Source organism: Carcharhinus amblyrhynchos, chromosome 2, assembly GCF_965287045.1.
Source record: "Carcharhinus amblyrhynchos chromosome 2, sCarAmb.v2.hapA, whole genome shotgun sequence".
In the NCBI taxonomy this organism is placed as follows: domain Eukaryota; kingdom Metazoa; phylum Chordata; class Chondrichthyes; order Carcharhiniformes; family Carcharhinidae; genus Carcharhinus; species Carcharhinus amblyrhynchos.
Genome location: NC_137325.1, coordinates 98,757,244 through 98,773,810, shown reverse-complemented (window position 1 = coordinate 98,773,810; position 16,567 = coordinate 98,757,244). Strand labels below are relative to the sequence as shown.

The 16,567-nt window shown below is 39.9% G+C and overlaps 1 protein-coding gene across 8 annotated transcripts in view; it reads left to right on the top strand.

The window, feature by feature from the left end:
* The window catches only part of tbc1d5 (TBC1 domain family, member 5), a 478,503-nt gene that overhangs the window by 62,072 nt on the left and 399,864 nt on the right, over positions 1-16,567 (top strand). The gene's annotated exons all lie outside the window — the stretch shown is intronic.

Here is a 16,567-nt window from a genome sequence, read left to right as displayed (position 1 = left end):
AACAAGCTAATATTGTCTTGCTCAGCTGAAAAGCTTGCTCTTTAACATCAGACTAGCAGTTACACAGAAAGAAACTGTAGGCTGAACACCTGGCCTCATCTACTTGGCTTTGATTGAAAGTTCTCAAACAGCCGACAAGACTGTTTGCTCTCTACATGCCTATCTTATCTTGAAAACTCAGCATCCCTGGAAAAGTGAATTCTGTGACATTGGTTTTCAGCCCGCTGTGAAGATCCTGAAGGGTCTTGACAGAGTGGATATGGGAAGGATGCTTCTAGAATCTAGACTAGGGTACATTTATTTAAAAATAAGGGGTCACCCATTTCAGACAGAGATCAGGAAAAATCTTTTGAGGGTTGCGTTTTTGAAACTGTCTTCCTGAAAAGGCAGTGAAAGCAGAGTCTTTAAATATTTTTAACAGAGGTTAATTTTTTGATAACCTTCACCCCTTGCTATTGGGTGTAAGTGGGATTGTGCAGTTGATTTTACAGTAGATCACCCATGCTCTTATTGAATGGTGGAGCAGGCTTAAAAGGTCAAGTGACCTATTCCTGTTCCTTGTTAAAAATCTGAAAGTAAAAAGTTGATTGACTCTTGTTTTCTGAAATGGTCAGACAAAGCACTCAGTTGAATGAAGTTCCACCCCATCTTCTCAAGGATGGGCAATAAATATAGCTGTGCCACTGATGCCGAAATGCTGAGATTAAATTTTAAAAATCTATACAATCGCAATGTCTCCTCTCTGGCAATTGAAACATTTCAATTATTGTAACCTCATAATTGATGGAAAACTGTTAATACACAAAGATGCATGAGGTATATAAAGTGGAAGGATTTTTTGCAAGATTGCAACAGAACTGAAGTAAAACTTAACCAGTTATATTACTGTTCTGTAAAATGAATGTGATCTTCAAGTATTACAATAAATGTCATAAATTCATCTCATTAGTAAAGTAGGTCTTCCCAAGTCGTTGCTACATTCTCTACTAGAATTAAAAAGCCAATTTAATGTTTTAAGCGTATGCAGTAATTAGAAAATTATGTTGTAGTGATATTATTTATTTAAAGCAGAGCTTTTTAGCTGATCAGGTTTTTCATATTTAATTTGATTTAGCAAACCATAGAGACAAGGTAGTGCAATTGCCACTTAAAGTAGCACTTTTATGTAAGTTGTATGGGAAGTGAAATTTGAATTATTTGGTTTCCCTGCTTGAAACATCTCTGGAGGATTTACGTACTTTTTGAACTTTATTGTGCTATTTGCCTTTTTTTGTTCATAATGTGTCAGACCTACATTACATTTTGAAGGTTTTGCAAATATAGTTAATTTAGTTCTTCAAAATATTCAAAGCAGATCTTCATTGAATACCTTCATAGCATCAATAACATATGGAAGGTTTTTTAAAAAGTTTTAGGCAGTTTGGTAAATTCTGCATTAATGTTTAGAGATCTGAAAAATGTTACACAGTCAGAGTCCCAATAACTGACTTGAAAATATGTTTCACTAGAGAATCTGAAAATACGAATTCCAGAATAAGTGGAGATCAGAATGGAAGGAATTTACAAAAAAAGTTTCCATTCAAAGCCCCTTTCAGTGTAGGTGTTTTAATTAACAGGCTGCTCATTTTACTTTCGATCTGGGCTTTGGCTCTTCAAAACTTTTTATAAAGTTGAGGACTCCCTAAACTACATTAAAATATTTGCTGTATATAATAAATTTTCAGCTTCTATGTCCGTTATTCAATTTTATAGCAATAGTGTCTGAAAATGCTGTGTCTTGTAGTTGACTCCTTTTGTTAAAGGTCTCATCATTCGACTGCATACAATTCTTCAATTTTGTGAAAGGTTATCTGTATGAGTGGTATCAAAAAATATAGTAAATCACCATGTGACAGAAGAATAAAATCTTCCTTGATTATGGCAGCTTGGTTATAGCCAGCTCAGTAGTTTAAATGTACAGTGTTTGTTGCTCTATCTGCACTTGATAGATACTTGCTTGGATTAAATAATGATTCAATATAACTTTGCATTTGACTCTACTGCTTCATAACTGAACTGGCTTACTACTGCAGTGCAATCCTATTAATGCCACTTTCAATTTGCTAGTAAAAGTCAGGATAACCAAGAAGTGACGAAATGGAATCTCAGTTCAACAAAATATTTATCTTTTCTGCAGCTTCAAAGTGAAATACTGTGCAATAAAACATGTAAATCATTTTTGTTGAAATTGGCAATGTGGCAAGTGACAAACGTGAAACAGTACTGTACATTTTTCATGTGGTAGTTGTTACCCCTTTAAAACTGGTTGGAATATGCAATGTTTTAAAAAGCCACCTGCATCCTTAAATTATTCATAAGTTTGTTATGGTCTCCTTGGTAACAAGTTCGAGAGTGGGGCTAATAGTTTCAATTAGTGGATGTAAGTTTTGGGCAGTAATTCAGTCTGCTGTTCTGTAAATAGTTATGGGCCATTCAACATGAGGTCTTTGACATGTTTAAAACTGGTTAATTTGGTGCAAGCTATTGTTATGATGTAAAGAATTTCTACCCTGTGATAACTCGAGGGGAAAAATGAATGACTGCAGCAAACTGATGATATTCCCTAGTTTTTTTTTGCCATTTAGCTTTGTCAGTCAATTTTCAGCTAAATGCTGAGCTTTGGTTGTCACTTGCCAGATGTAATTGCCACATCTAGTTTCTTGTAAATCATCACTACAACTATAGAATGTACTTCGTGTAACTAAAATCAAACAATTTGATGCACTGGCCTAAAGTGTTTGACAAGTAAGCTTGTTGGTAGGCTGTATCAGATGTACATTATTGAACTGTGTAAGGGTTATTTAACTTGATGACCAAAGGAACAAATCATAATCTTTCTGTTAAATATTGGTTTAAAGTGCATGTCCCAGGTGTGGTGCTGCAATTCTAGAGTGCAAAGCTCCATAAGAATATACAAAGTTATTTTTGTGTAAAAATTTTATGAAACAACTCTCTTCTTCTAAACAAGAAGACAAAATTTTGTGGGGCAAGGTTCCCATTGGAAATATTCTCATAAGTATTTAATGATCTGTTATGTGGCAGGACACAATTTTCAGTCGCTTTGCATCATATTTAGTTCTATCCTAGCAAATGTGCATGCATTTTTTCTACTTACTGTAAATGGATTGAGGCTGTTTGATTAAAAATATTTTTGTTGTAGACATGGGAACTGAAGGCTCTTATACAGTTGTGAAGATTGACACTAGTGACTTTGGTAATTGTAACAGATCTGTGAATCCATTAAGCTCCAGATGGAACTTTAATCAGGGTTTTGATTGAACCTGGTGTCCTTGTAAAGTCTCTCAGCATCTGCTAGGAAAAATATAAATGACATTATTCAAAATTTAAACAGAATGCAGCTATCCAAGGACCATAATTTTGTTTTTGTTTATTAAAAGTGTGCTGGTTATTATTCAGAAATTTCAGTATCAAGAGCTCAAGAATAAAATTGCCTTCGTAATTTAAAAAGATCATTAAGTCTGCAGTGGTGCACAAAGCTTTTTTTAAAATAGTACTGCAAAATTGAACCCGCATGCCTGACATCATTACTGTACTTGGAGCAACAATATTGTCAGCAAATACTTTAACTCGTTTATATCCAAAGATAGTAGTTGTGTTCTCATATTACTTATTTTTGAATCCAATCGTGACCCCTCTGCCCTTGTGAACTAGTGCCCCAACTCAGATCACCATTTTGGCTCCCAATTCTATGAACATCTTTTTCAGATTCCATGTCTAAATCCCTGCAATCAGATTTCTGTCTCTATAACAATATTGAAATGGCACTTATTGAAGTTACCAATAACATTCTTTGTGACTCTCATTCTTTTGGATGTGTCTGCAACCTTGACATGGCTGACCGCTGGATCCTTCTCCAATGCTTCTCCACATGTCCAGGGTGGGATTGCACTCACCTGGTTCAATTTTTATCACTTTGTAGATAGAGAATTGTCTGAAATAGCATCTCTTCCAACTTCCACATAGTTACCTCAGGAGTGCTTGGAGTACCTGTTTTTGGCCTGCTCCTATTTCTCATCTACAAATTGGACCTCGGCAACAAATGAAAGCTATATTTTTATGATGGCAAGAGCCAGCTCCATCTCAACACTGTCTCATCCATGCATCTTTATCCATGTCAATGTACTATCTCCAGCACTATAGTCTCTTAACTTATGATTTAACCTTTTGTGAGGCATCTTATTGAACATCTTCTGCAAGTTCAAATACAACACATTTCTGGTTCCCTATTATTCGCACTGGTTGAGACTGCCTCCAATAAGTCTTAATAAGTTAGTCAGACATGATTTCCCTTTCGTGAAGTCGTGCTGGCTCTGTTTGATTAGATTATGATTTTCCAAATGTGCTGCTATTACTTCCTTAATAACTTGGAGCATTTTGTGCAAGTAAGACGAGCGTATCAAATCTACAGCACAAAACAGGTTAATAAAAGCAAAATACTACAGATACTGGAAAGCTCAAATAAAAGCAGAAATGAAGTCTGGCAGCATTCCTGGAGAGAAACAGAGTGAGCATTTTTAGTTAGTATAGAAGAGATGTCATATGTATTTCATACATTAACTCTATTTCTCTCTCCACAGATGCTGTCAGATCTGCTAAGTTTATTCAATATTTTCTGTTTTATTTTGGATATCCACAATCCACAGTATTTTGCTTTTGTACTAGTCAAATATGTTGTTTCTTGGATAAGCAGATTGTCCTTATGGGGGTGTGGTGCTGCTAGACCTCTGAGGGTGTACAAATTGGAGGAGAGCAGGTTGGCAAAATTTAAGGATTCAAATGAAAGAAGAAGCAGAATCCCGCAATATGCAACACAGGCCACAAATACGGCACAGTCCTATAAAGTAAGGAATGGTTGCTCACTGTGGATGTGGGGTTCAAAATATGTGGGGGCAGCAGAGAAATTTGCCCTGGAAACCTTATAAATAATCTCTGAAAACTCAATGATGGTGAAAAGTTCAAAAAAGGTATTTTGATTTGGTTAATTTTCCTTGGGATGGAAACATCTGGATCTTGCCGATTAGAAGCATTGCAGATCAGCCAGGACCGTGAAGTATTAACTACAGAGATCTGATAGCTCAGTATTGTGTACAAATGTGGGTTGTATTAAGGAGTCTGGCCAATTTATTGAATTCTTAATGTGAATTCTTAAAAAGGTTTCTTCTTTGCAAGTATTGTGTGCATCAGGTGAGGGCTATTACTGCTGGGAAAGGGAACACTTTCCGTTTCAGGAATTTGATGTTCAACTTTTTCAGATCTGGTTTTAGGATAGTTCATATGTATTGTAAGTTTTGATGGACAGAACATCTTTTCTCATCTCATACTTTATGCTCTTATAGAGGAGCTTTGCATTTAAAAGCAATTAAAAATATGTTTTCCTTTGCCCCTAGAGAGTATGCTTTAATGCTGGTTGAGAAGAGCACCCATATTAGTTTTCCACTTCCTACCCTGACTCTCTGTTGGTGTACCTGAATGGGATCACTTACTTGAGTGTCTGGTGCAATTTTATGCTGGAGCCCATGACCACAAGGAACTGAATTATTGCTGCCAAAACTCATTCCATTTGCAGCCCAGAGACAGACTTCCTATCTTCATTACAAGCAAGTTCAAACACACATTCCAGAGTTAAAGACCATTGCCCTAGCAAAAGCCTGCCTTGAGGAGATTTTACGGCCTCTCTCATCCTGAAACCATAAAATCCCGCCCAAGGCCAATGGACCTTCCCATTGTCTGCCCCTTGTCCATTCCAATTCCTGGGTGGACGGGGCAGTAAAATTCTGGCCAAGGTATTTTCTCATTCAAATAATGAATTTTTGCAATAAATAATGAATGGTGTTTTTAAAAAGTGAAATTTTGCTGGTGGCCAACCGTAATTACAGACATTAGTGATCGGCCCAGAAACACTGTTTGCCATTGCTTTTGGGTGATAGTGTATGCGCTTACCCTTTTAGCTGATTTTCAGTAGCTCACAGGTAGCACTTTGTTTACTTCACTCCTGTAGCACAATAAATGAAATGGGACACATGACTTTTGGAAAGTACCTCATCGACAGATGTTCCGGAAGAACCCAGGAGACATGACTGGCGATTTGCGTTTCTAATAGAAAGTGTGAATCTGCTTCTATTCCTGTGGATATTGTGTGCAAGTGCAAATGGGAATTGCTATTCTAAACAGCCTGTTTAGCACTCTTGCTTGGCAACTTGTGTACAGTGATTTTGCTGTGATATTTTTATACCTTTATTTGGACCTTTTTATTATATGAAAAGTTCAAATTAGCACACATGGTTTTTGATGTATAGGTCTTGCATAATTGGCTTCAACATGAAGATAAACCCTGTTGAGATTTGCTGATGTTTACGGCCTTGCTTGTTGGCCTTGCAAGTTGTATTAGGTTTATTTGCAGGTGGGCCCATGTTTTAAACACAGGAGGTGCTAACATGGATATTGCATTGTGTTAAAGCAGTTGCAGACAGTAGCTTGTTGAATTTGCCTCTGTTTCATTGACTTACTATTGTTGTCATGAGTAGGTTTACATCAACACTGCAGTGAAGTTACTGTGAAAATTCGCTAGTTGCCACACTCCCATGCTGCTCAGGTACAATGAGGAAGAATTTAACATGGCCAGGTTTCAGACTGTGGGTTGAAACCGGAAGATCCGGAGGAAACCCATGCAGAGACTGGGAAAATATGCAAACTCCGCACAGAAAGTGACCCAAGTTGGGAATCGAACCTGTGTTCCTGATGCTGTGAGGCAGCAGTGCTAACCACTGTGTCACCATGCCGCTTGATTTGGTATTGACAATGAGCATTTTCAAAGATCTATGCATACTAAAATTTGCCTCTTCTGTAAGTGCTTTCTTTCTATGAGTACATTTTTAAAAATGAGTTCTCTATCTTGTGTATAGATACATTTATTATGGTCAATTTTCTAAAAGGTCAAATAAAAGCCTTTGTTTAGAAGTTCCTAAGTGACACATTAGGAAGCATGTGAAATATGGATAAAAATAGCCACATGTTTCTGCCAAAAATATAGCTAACTCATACATTGACTTAATCCTGCACTACTGTATCTTAAGAAAAGCTAATCAGAACGGTCATAAATTGAAATGACAAACCTTTTCTGTTGAGTTAAGATCACTTTAGTTGAAGCCCTTCAGAGGCAGACCAATTGAAAAAATAGTGTTTTATTTCTCGTGAATAGATTTGCTTTTTTAAGTGATTTTTACATTAATAGGGACAAGGAAGTAAAACTACCCAAAGCCAGCAGTGTAAGATTAGGTTTGATTTGGAAAATGTCTTGGGAAAGAAGTTGACACATCAGTTGCTGTGAAGCTTACAAAAATAGGACAGTTGTCAAATTATCTGGTGCAATTTAATGCAAAGTTAATTGATATACTAAGACAGTGACCCAGATTTTGCGGGCAGCGGCAAACAAGTGGTATAAATGAGGTTAAACTCAAAGTTTCCTACAGAATTTCCATAGGCTTTTGCCCTGGAATTCACACTAATTAGGATCAATTCAGTCCACCGCAACCTTGGTTTACAGGAGATTTAGAATTTAGTGAATAAGGTAGGGGTCTGTGCAGCTCCTTAACTATTCAGATTGCAAAATCCTTACTGTGCCACACACAGTCTAAACCAGGAAGTATAAGCTAAAGCATTTACTTCCATGTGAAATGATATACATAAAGCAAAATTACGAGAAGGAAGTAAAATGGGTTGGGAGACAGAGAGAGAAAGAGACATGAGAAAAATACCTCCACCAGCAATTAAAACCTGAAAGAATGTGGTTCCATACTTCTAAAACAAAAAATTTTCAGTGCTAGAGATATTTTTTGGCAGTACAAAGAACAAAGAAAATTACAGCACAGGAACAGGCCCTTTGGCCCTCCAAGCCTGCACCGACCATGCTGCCCAACTGAACTAAAACCCCCTACCCTTCCGGTGACCGTATCCCTCTATTCCCATCTTATTCATGAATTTGTCAAGATGCCCCTTAAAAGTCACTACCGTATCCACTTCTACTGCCTCCCCCGGCAACGAGTTCCAGGCACTCACTACTCTTTATGTAAAAAATCTGCCTCGTACATCTTCTTTAAACCTTGCCCCTTGCACCTTAAACCTATGGCCTTAGTAATTGACTCTTCCACCTTGGGAAAAAGCTTCTGACTATCCACTCTGACCATGCCTCTCATAATCTTGTAGACTTCTATCAGGTCTTCCCTCAACCTCTGTCGCTCCAGTGAGAACAAACCAAGTTTCCCTAACCTCTCCTCATAGCTAATGCCTTCCATACCAGGCAACATCTTGGTAAATCTTTTCTGTACCCTCTCCAAACCCTCCACATCCTTCTGGTAGTGTGGCGACCAGAATTAAACACTATATTCCAAATGCAGCCTAACTAAGGTCCTTTAAAGCTGCAACATGACTTGCCAATTTTTAAACTCAGTACCCCGGCCGACAAAGGCAAGCATGCCGTATGCCTTCTTGACTACCTTCTCCACCTACGTTGCCACTTTCAGTGACCTGTGTACCTGTACACCCAGATCCCTTTGCCTATTAATACACTTAAGGATTCTGCTATTTACTGCACATTTCCTATCTATATTAGACCTTCCAAAATGTATTACTTCATGTTTGTCCGGATTAAATGCCATCTGCCACCTCTCTGCCCAAGTCTCCAACTGATTTATATCCTGCTGCATCCTCTGATAGTCACCAACACCATCTGCAAATCCACCAACCATTGTGTCGTCTGCAAACTTACTAATCGATCCAGTTACATTTTTCTCCAAACAGCACTGATCCCTGAGGAATACCACTTGTCACAACCCTTCATTCAGAAACGCACCTTTCCACTGCTACCGTCTATCTCCTTTGACCGAACCAGCTTTGTATCCACCTTGCCAGCTCACCTCTGATCCCATGCGACTTCACCTCCTGCACCAGTCTGTCATGAGGGACCTTGTCAGAAGCCTTACTGAAGTCCATGTAGACAACATCCACTGCCCTACCCTATCAATCATCTTTGTTACTTCCTCAAAAAACCCAATCAAGTTCGCGAGATAAGACCTCCCCTTCACAAAACCATGTTGCCTCTCACTAATACGTCCACTTATTTCCAAGTGGGAATAAATCCTGTCTCGAAGAATTCTCTTCAATAATTTCCCTACCACGCATGTAAGGCCCACCGGTCTGTAATTACCTGGATTATTCTTGCTACCTTTCTTAAACAAAGGAACAACATTGACTATTCTCCAATCCTCTGGGACCTCCTTGTAGCAAGTGAGGATATAAAGATTTCTCTCAAGGCCCCAGCAATTTCCTCCCTTGCCTCTCTCAGTATCCTGGGATATATCCCATCAGGCCCTGGAGACTGGTCTACCTTAATGTTTCTCGAGAATCCCAATACCACCTCCTTTTTGATCTCAACATGACTCAAACTACCTACGCATCCTTTCCCAGACTCATCATCCACCAAGTCCTTGTCCTTGATTCAGGAACAAGAGAGGGCTGCTGAGGGGAGGAAGGGGGGTGGGGAGAGGAGGAAGGGGGGTGGGGACCGGAGGCCTCAGCCTCTCAAGCTGCATAACAGGTTTGAGGTTCTTGCTTCCAGTCTGGACGAGGACGAGGGAGGTGAGGTTGGTGAGCAAACTGCACACGGTACAGTGATGCAGCAGGGCATAGGCAAAGAGAAGGGGTAAAGGAACGTTGAAGTGGCGGAGGCTACCTCGCTAAATATTTTTAAAACGCGGGTTGATGGGTTTTTGATAAGAGAGGGGATTAAGGGTTATGGGGAGAGGGCGGGAATGTGGAACTGAGCCACGACAGATCAGCCATGATCTTATTGAATGGCGGGGCAGGCTCGAAGGGCTAGTTGGCCTACTCCTGCTCCTATTTCTTATGTTCTTATGTATGTTCTTATGAATACTGACACAAAGTACTCATTTAATATCTTGCTCACTTCCTCTGGCTCCGCGCATAGATTTCCTCCCTTGTCCTTGAGTGGGCCAACCCTTTCCCAGCTACCTTCTTGCTCTTTATATATGTATAAAAAGTCTTGGGATTTTCCTTAATCCTGCTGGCCAATGCTTTTTCGTGACCCTTTTTAGCCCTTCTTACTCAAGTTTCTTTGTACTTTCCTTATATTCCACACTTGCTTCATGTGTTCCCAGCCTCCTAGCTTTGACAAATACTTCCTTTTTCTCTTTGACTAGGCTCACAATAACTCTCGTTATCCAAGATTCCCAAAACTTGCCACACTTATCTTTCATCCTTACAGGAATGTGTCAACTTACCCTTGGAAGCCACATGCCAGATGTTGATTTGCCCTCAAACATTGCCCCAATCTACATTCTTCAATTCCTGCTTAATATTGTTGTAATTGGCCTTCCTCCAATTTAGCACCTTAATTTGAGCACAACACTTATCTTTATCCAGCAGTACCTTAAAGCTTACTGAATTGTGGTCACTGTTCCCGAACTGCTCCCCCACTGAAACATCAACCATTCCCCAATACCAGGTCCAATATGGCCCCTTCCTAGTTGGACTATCTACATACTGTTTAGGAAGTCCTCCTGGATGCTCCTTACAAACTCTGCCCCATCCACGCCCCTAGTACTAAGTGAGTCCCAGTCAATATAGGGGAAATTAAAGTCTCCCAGCACAACAACCGTGTTACTTAGCAAAATCGGCCTACGTATCTGTTCCTCAATCTCCTGCTGGCAGTTGGGTGGCCTATAATAAACCCCCAACATTGTGACTACACCTTTCCTATTCCTGAGCTCTACCCATATTGCTTCGTTGTATGAGTCCTCCAAGATGTCCTCTCAGAGTACAGCTGTGATATTCTCCTTAGTAAGAAGTCTGACAACAGCAGTTTACCCCAGTCCAACGCCGGCATCTCCATATTCTCCTTAACCAGTAGTGCAACTCCCCCACCCCCTTTACATACCATATTATGTTGTTAGACATCCAATTATACAAGAATGGATGAGTCTTAATTTTTTCTGGCTGATTTGATGGGTGTTTTGCAACCAAGTCCAGCAAGGATTTCAGACTAGCTGTTGGTTGGTGTAGGCACTTTATGGAATGAAACAGTGTTGTAGCAGAAAACCAAGATTGCTCAGAGTACCAAAAGACCTTGATATCAAAGTGACCAGTTTCTAGTGTTCAAACAATGGCAAAAACATAAATATACATTAAGTCACATCAGCAACATGGATGAAAGAGCAATGAATGTCAATATGCCTGACAGCCAAACTGAGGAGGGGAAAGGCTTGAAAAGAGGTCTAGCGAAAACAACAGACCACAAGACAAGATTTACAGTGGCATTGGCATACCTGGCTGACTAAGCAAAATTATAAAATACATAACATACATATAAAAATGTTTTTCCAAGTTTAAAACCATGCTGAACAAGTTTCCTGTAGGAATTTTTGCTCACGTCCACGACGACAGTTGAATGGAAGAAAATGGGGTGAGGTTATTGAATAGGCATCCTGGTGGCCTCTCCAAAGAATCAGCTTTAGTGTAGGACATGTTCAGATCCTTTATAACAAGTGAGATCAAGAGGTGCCTGCAGATAAATAATACCCACATTGCGGTTATACTGGGGGTCTAACATTCATTGTTTTAACTTTTTGGATATGTGCCTCAACAAGCCATTCAAGTATGGTATTTGCACCAAATGGAATGGAGTAGATGGTTGATGGAGGGAAAGCCTTAGAGTGGACATATGCTTGCTGCCTAGCTTGATGTTTCATGTGATTTCATTATTAAGTCATTGGATACTATTAGTGAGCTAAGTGGATATCCCTTATAATAAAGGATGACGTAAGGACTTGAGTGAGAAGGGCTCTGGTCTCAGAAGATCATGGAAGTAGAATCAGCATGGATGAAAATTAGGAACAACACAGTCACTGGTGGGAGTTTACAGGCTAACAATAGTTATACCATTGTGCAGAACATTAAACAAGAAATTATTGGAGCCTATGACAAAGAGAATGTAATTATGGAGGACTTTTGCCAATTTGTCCCAGTCGATACAGAATAGCCCGGAAGTTGTATTTGTAGAATATTTTTGACTGTTTCTTAGATTGTTTCCAGGTATAAAGCTGTCCTGGATCTAGTATTGTGTAATGAAACAGGGCTAGTTAGTAATGTCACAGTTAAAGATCCACTGGGAAATGGTGACCATAATACCATTCAATTCCATATAAGTTTGAAAGTGACATATTTCAAGCACAAGCAAGAATTTTATACATAACCAATTGCATAGGCATGCGAGGAGAACTGTCTATGGTTAAGGGGGTAAATAGATTAAAAGGAATGGAAGTAAATGAACAATGTGAAAATTTTAAAGAAACGATTCAAAACATTCAACCAAAATACATTCCATTAAAAAAGAAAAGCCCAACAAGAAAGACCCATTTGTGGCTCACTCAGGAAGGTAAGGAGAGTGTTTGATTAAAAGAAGAGGCTTTTACAACACTGTTGTAAAAACAGTGGTATATCTGAGAATTGGAGTGTTTTAGAAACCAGCAAAGGGCATTCAAAATTTGATAATACGGGCTAAAACAGAACGTGAGAGAATATGACAAATATAAAAAGATTGGAAGAGCTCTTATAAAGATGAGAGCAGCTAAAATAAATATTGGTTCCTTAAAAGCAGAGACAGGAGAAATGATCACTGGAAGGAGAATGGCAGAGGCATTGAATAAATATTTTGTATCTGTCTTCACAATAGAAGGCACAAATTTCTGACAACTTAGGATCTAAAAAGAGAGGAAATTAAGAAAAATAATATCAGTATCTTAACACAGACCACCCTCTCCCCTTCCCTGTAGCCCCACACATTTACCATGGTTAATCCATCTAATCTACACATCTTGGGACACTAAGGGGAAATTTAGCATGGCCAGTTCACCTAACCTGCACATCTTTGGAGCGTGGGAGGAAACCGGAGCACCCAGAGGAAACCCACGCAGACACGGAGAGTGTGTAAACTCCACAGTGATCCTCACCAAAGGCCAAAATTGAACCCAGATCCCTTGTTCTGTGAGGCAACAATGCTAACCATTGTGCCACCCTCCTGCTCACATGGCAGTTCCATTATCGATAGTTGGCATGATAAAGCAGCAATTTAAATCATTTATCTATTCCATGTAAAATATTGCATAGCTTTTGGGAAATTTAAACTTAAGTCAGAAATAAGAAATGGCCATTTGGGGTTACAAGGTAGGGTTGGTGGGGATTGACCTTGGATAAGATGCTCTTTTGGAGAGTCAGTGTAGACTCAATGGGTTGAATGGCTTCCTTCTACGTCGTAGGGATTCGGTAGTTCAATGGTCCTACAAAGCATATCCACATAGAAAGCATTAAATTACCTGGCTCAGAATAACTTTATGATAAACTATGTTTATTCCACTCGAGTGGTATAAGCCCTTAAAGCATGAACAGCCAAAGAACTTTTCTGGCAAATGAAGGTGAAACAATTGAGAATTCAGATATCATTCTTGTGGTTCAAATGGGGTTATACAACACTGTGATGTACATTTAGTGATAATGTTTTGTGATGTATGATATTTGTGTTTCTGCAAGAAGCTTTGTATTTTCAAAATATTTTGCAGTACTAGTTATGGAGAAAATCACAGCTGTATTGCAGGAGGACATCTCACAGACCCCATACAGCAAGGCAATATGGTAAAGCTTTGGAATAGGAAGGGTGTAGTCACAATGTTGGGGGTATACAATAGGCCACCCAGTGGGAGACAGAGGAACAGATATGTAGGCAGATTTTGGCAAGGTGTAAAAGTAACAGGTTTGTTGTGGTGGGAACTTTTAACTTCCCCCTATATTGACTGGGATTCAGTTAGTGCTAGGGCGAGGATGGGACAGAGCTTGTAAGGAGCATCCAAGAGGACTTCTTGGAAAATGTATTTAGATAGTCCAGCTAGGGAAGGGGCCACACTGGACCTGGTATTGTGGAATGAGCCCGGTCAGGTGGTCGACATTTTGGTGGGGGAGCCGTTCGGAAACGGTGATCACAATTCAGTAAGCTTTAAGGTACTTAAGGATAAAGATAAGTGTAGTCCTCAAGTTGCTAAATTGGGAGAAGGCTAATTACAACAATATTAGGCAGGAACTGCAGAATGTAGATTGGGGGCAGATGTTTGAGAGCAAATCAACATCTGGCACGTGGGAGGCTTTCAGTGATAGGGATTCAGGACCTATGGCAAGTATGGGAAGTTTTGGGAACCTTGGATAACGAGAGATATTGTGAGCCTTGTCAAAGAGAAAAAGGAAGCATTTGTCAAAGCAAGGAAGCTGGGAGCACACAAAGCAAGTGTGGAATACAAAGAAAGGAGAAAGGAACTTAAACAAGGAGTAAGGACGGCTGAAAGGGGTCACAAAACGTCATTGGCCAGGAGAATTAAGGAAAATCCCAAGGTTTTTTATACATGTATAAAGAGCAAGAGGGCAGCCAGGGAGAGAGTTGGCCCACTCAAGGATAGGGGAGGGAATCTATGCATGGAGCCAAAGGTATTAAATGAATATTTTGTGTCGGTATTCACCAAAGAGGACTTGGTGGATGATGAGCCTGGGAAAGGGTGTGTAGATAGTTGAAGTCATGATCAAAAAGGAGGAGATATTGGGGTTCTTGAGAAACATTAAGGTAGACCAGTCTCCAGGGTCTGATGGGATATAGCCCAGAATACTGAGACAGGCAAGGGAGGAAATTGCTGGGGTCTTGCGGGAAATCTTTGTATTCTCGCTGGCTACAGGGGAAGTCCCAGAGGATTGGAGAATAGCCAATGTTGTTCCTTTGTTTAAGAAGGGTGGTAAGAATAATCCAGGTAATTACAGGCAGGTGAGCCTTGTGTCAGTGGTAGGGAAATTATTGGAGAGGATCCTTCAAGACAGGATTACTCCCATTTGGAAATAAGTGGACATATTAGCAAGGGGCAGCATGGTTTTGTGAAGGGGAGGTTGTGGTCTCACTAAATTGTTTGAGTTTTTTGAGGAATGACAAAGATGATTGAGGGTAGGGGAGTGGATGTTGTCTACATGGACTTCAGTAAGGCTTTTGACAAGATCCCTCATAGCAGACTGATGCAAAAGATGAAGTTGTGTGAAATCAGAGGTAAGCTGGCAAGATGGATACAAAACTGGCTTGGTCATAAAATACAGAGGCTAGCAGTGGAAGGGTGCGTTTCTGAATAGAGGGCTGTGACAAGTGGCATTCCTCAGGGGTCAGTGCTGGGATCTTTACGATTTGTAATATATATATATAAATGATTTGGAGGAAAAGGTAACTGGTTTGATTATGTGTTGTGGATGACATAAAGGTTGGTGGATTGTGGATAATGATAAGGACTATCAGAGGATATAGCAGGATGTAGATCAGTTGGAGTCTTGGGCAGAGAGATGAAAGATGGAGTTTAATCCAGACAAGTGTGAGGTAATACATTTTGGAAGATCTAATACAGCCAGGAAATATACAGTAAATGGCAGAACCTTTAAGATTATTGATAAGCAGAGGGATCTGGGTGTACAAGTCACTGAAAGTGGCAACGCAGATGGAGAAGGTAGTCAAGAAGGCATATGGCATGGTTGCCTTCATCAGCTGGAGCATTGAGTTTAAAAATTGGCAAATCATGTTACAACTTTGTAGAACCTTGGTTCGGGTGCACTTGGAATATAGTGTTCAGTTTTGGTTGCCATTCTACCAGAAGGATGTGGAGGCTTTGGAGAGGGTACATAAAAGATTTACCAGGATGTTGTCTTGCATGAAGGGCATTAGCTATGAAGACAAGTTGGTAGTAAGGTCGTGGAACGCCCTGCCTGCAGCAGTTGTGGACTCGCCAACTTTAAGGGCGTTCAAATGGTCAGCGGATAGGCATATGGATAACATTGGAATAGTTTAGGTTAGAGGGTCATTAGATTGGTTCCACTGGTCGGCGCAACATTGAGGGCCAAAGGGCCTGTACTGCACTGTAATGTTCTATGAGAAACTTAATTTATTCTCACTGTAATGACAGAGGTTGAGGGGCATCCTGATAGAAGTGTACAAGTTTATGAGGGGCACTGTCAGAGTGGATAGTCAGAAGCTTTTTCCCAGGATGGAAGAATCAAATTACTAGGGGCATAGGTTTAAGGTGCGAGGGGCAATGTTTAAAGGAGACGTACGAGGCAAGTTTTTTTACCTAGAGGGTGGTGGGAGCCTGGAACTCACTGCCGGGGGAGGTAGTGGAAACAGATATGATAGTGACTTTTAAGGAGCATCTTAACAAATACATGAATAGGATGGAATTGGAGGGATATGGTCCCCGAAAGGGTAGGGGGCTTTAGTTCAGTCAGGCAGCATGGTCGGTGCAGGCTTAGAGGGCTGAAGGGCGTGTTCCTGTGCTGTAATTTCCTTTGTTCTTTGCACACTGTACAATTCAAATAGTGATATTTGTAACTTTGCATTTATATTAGTGTGTAGTATATATGCAATGGATGTATT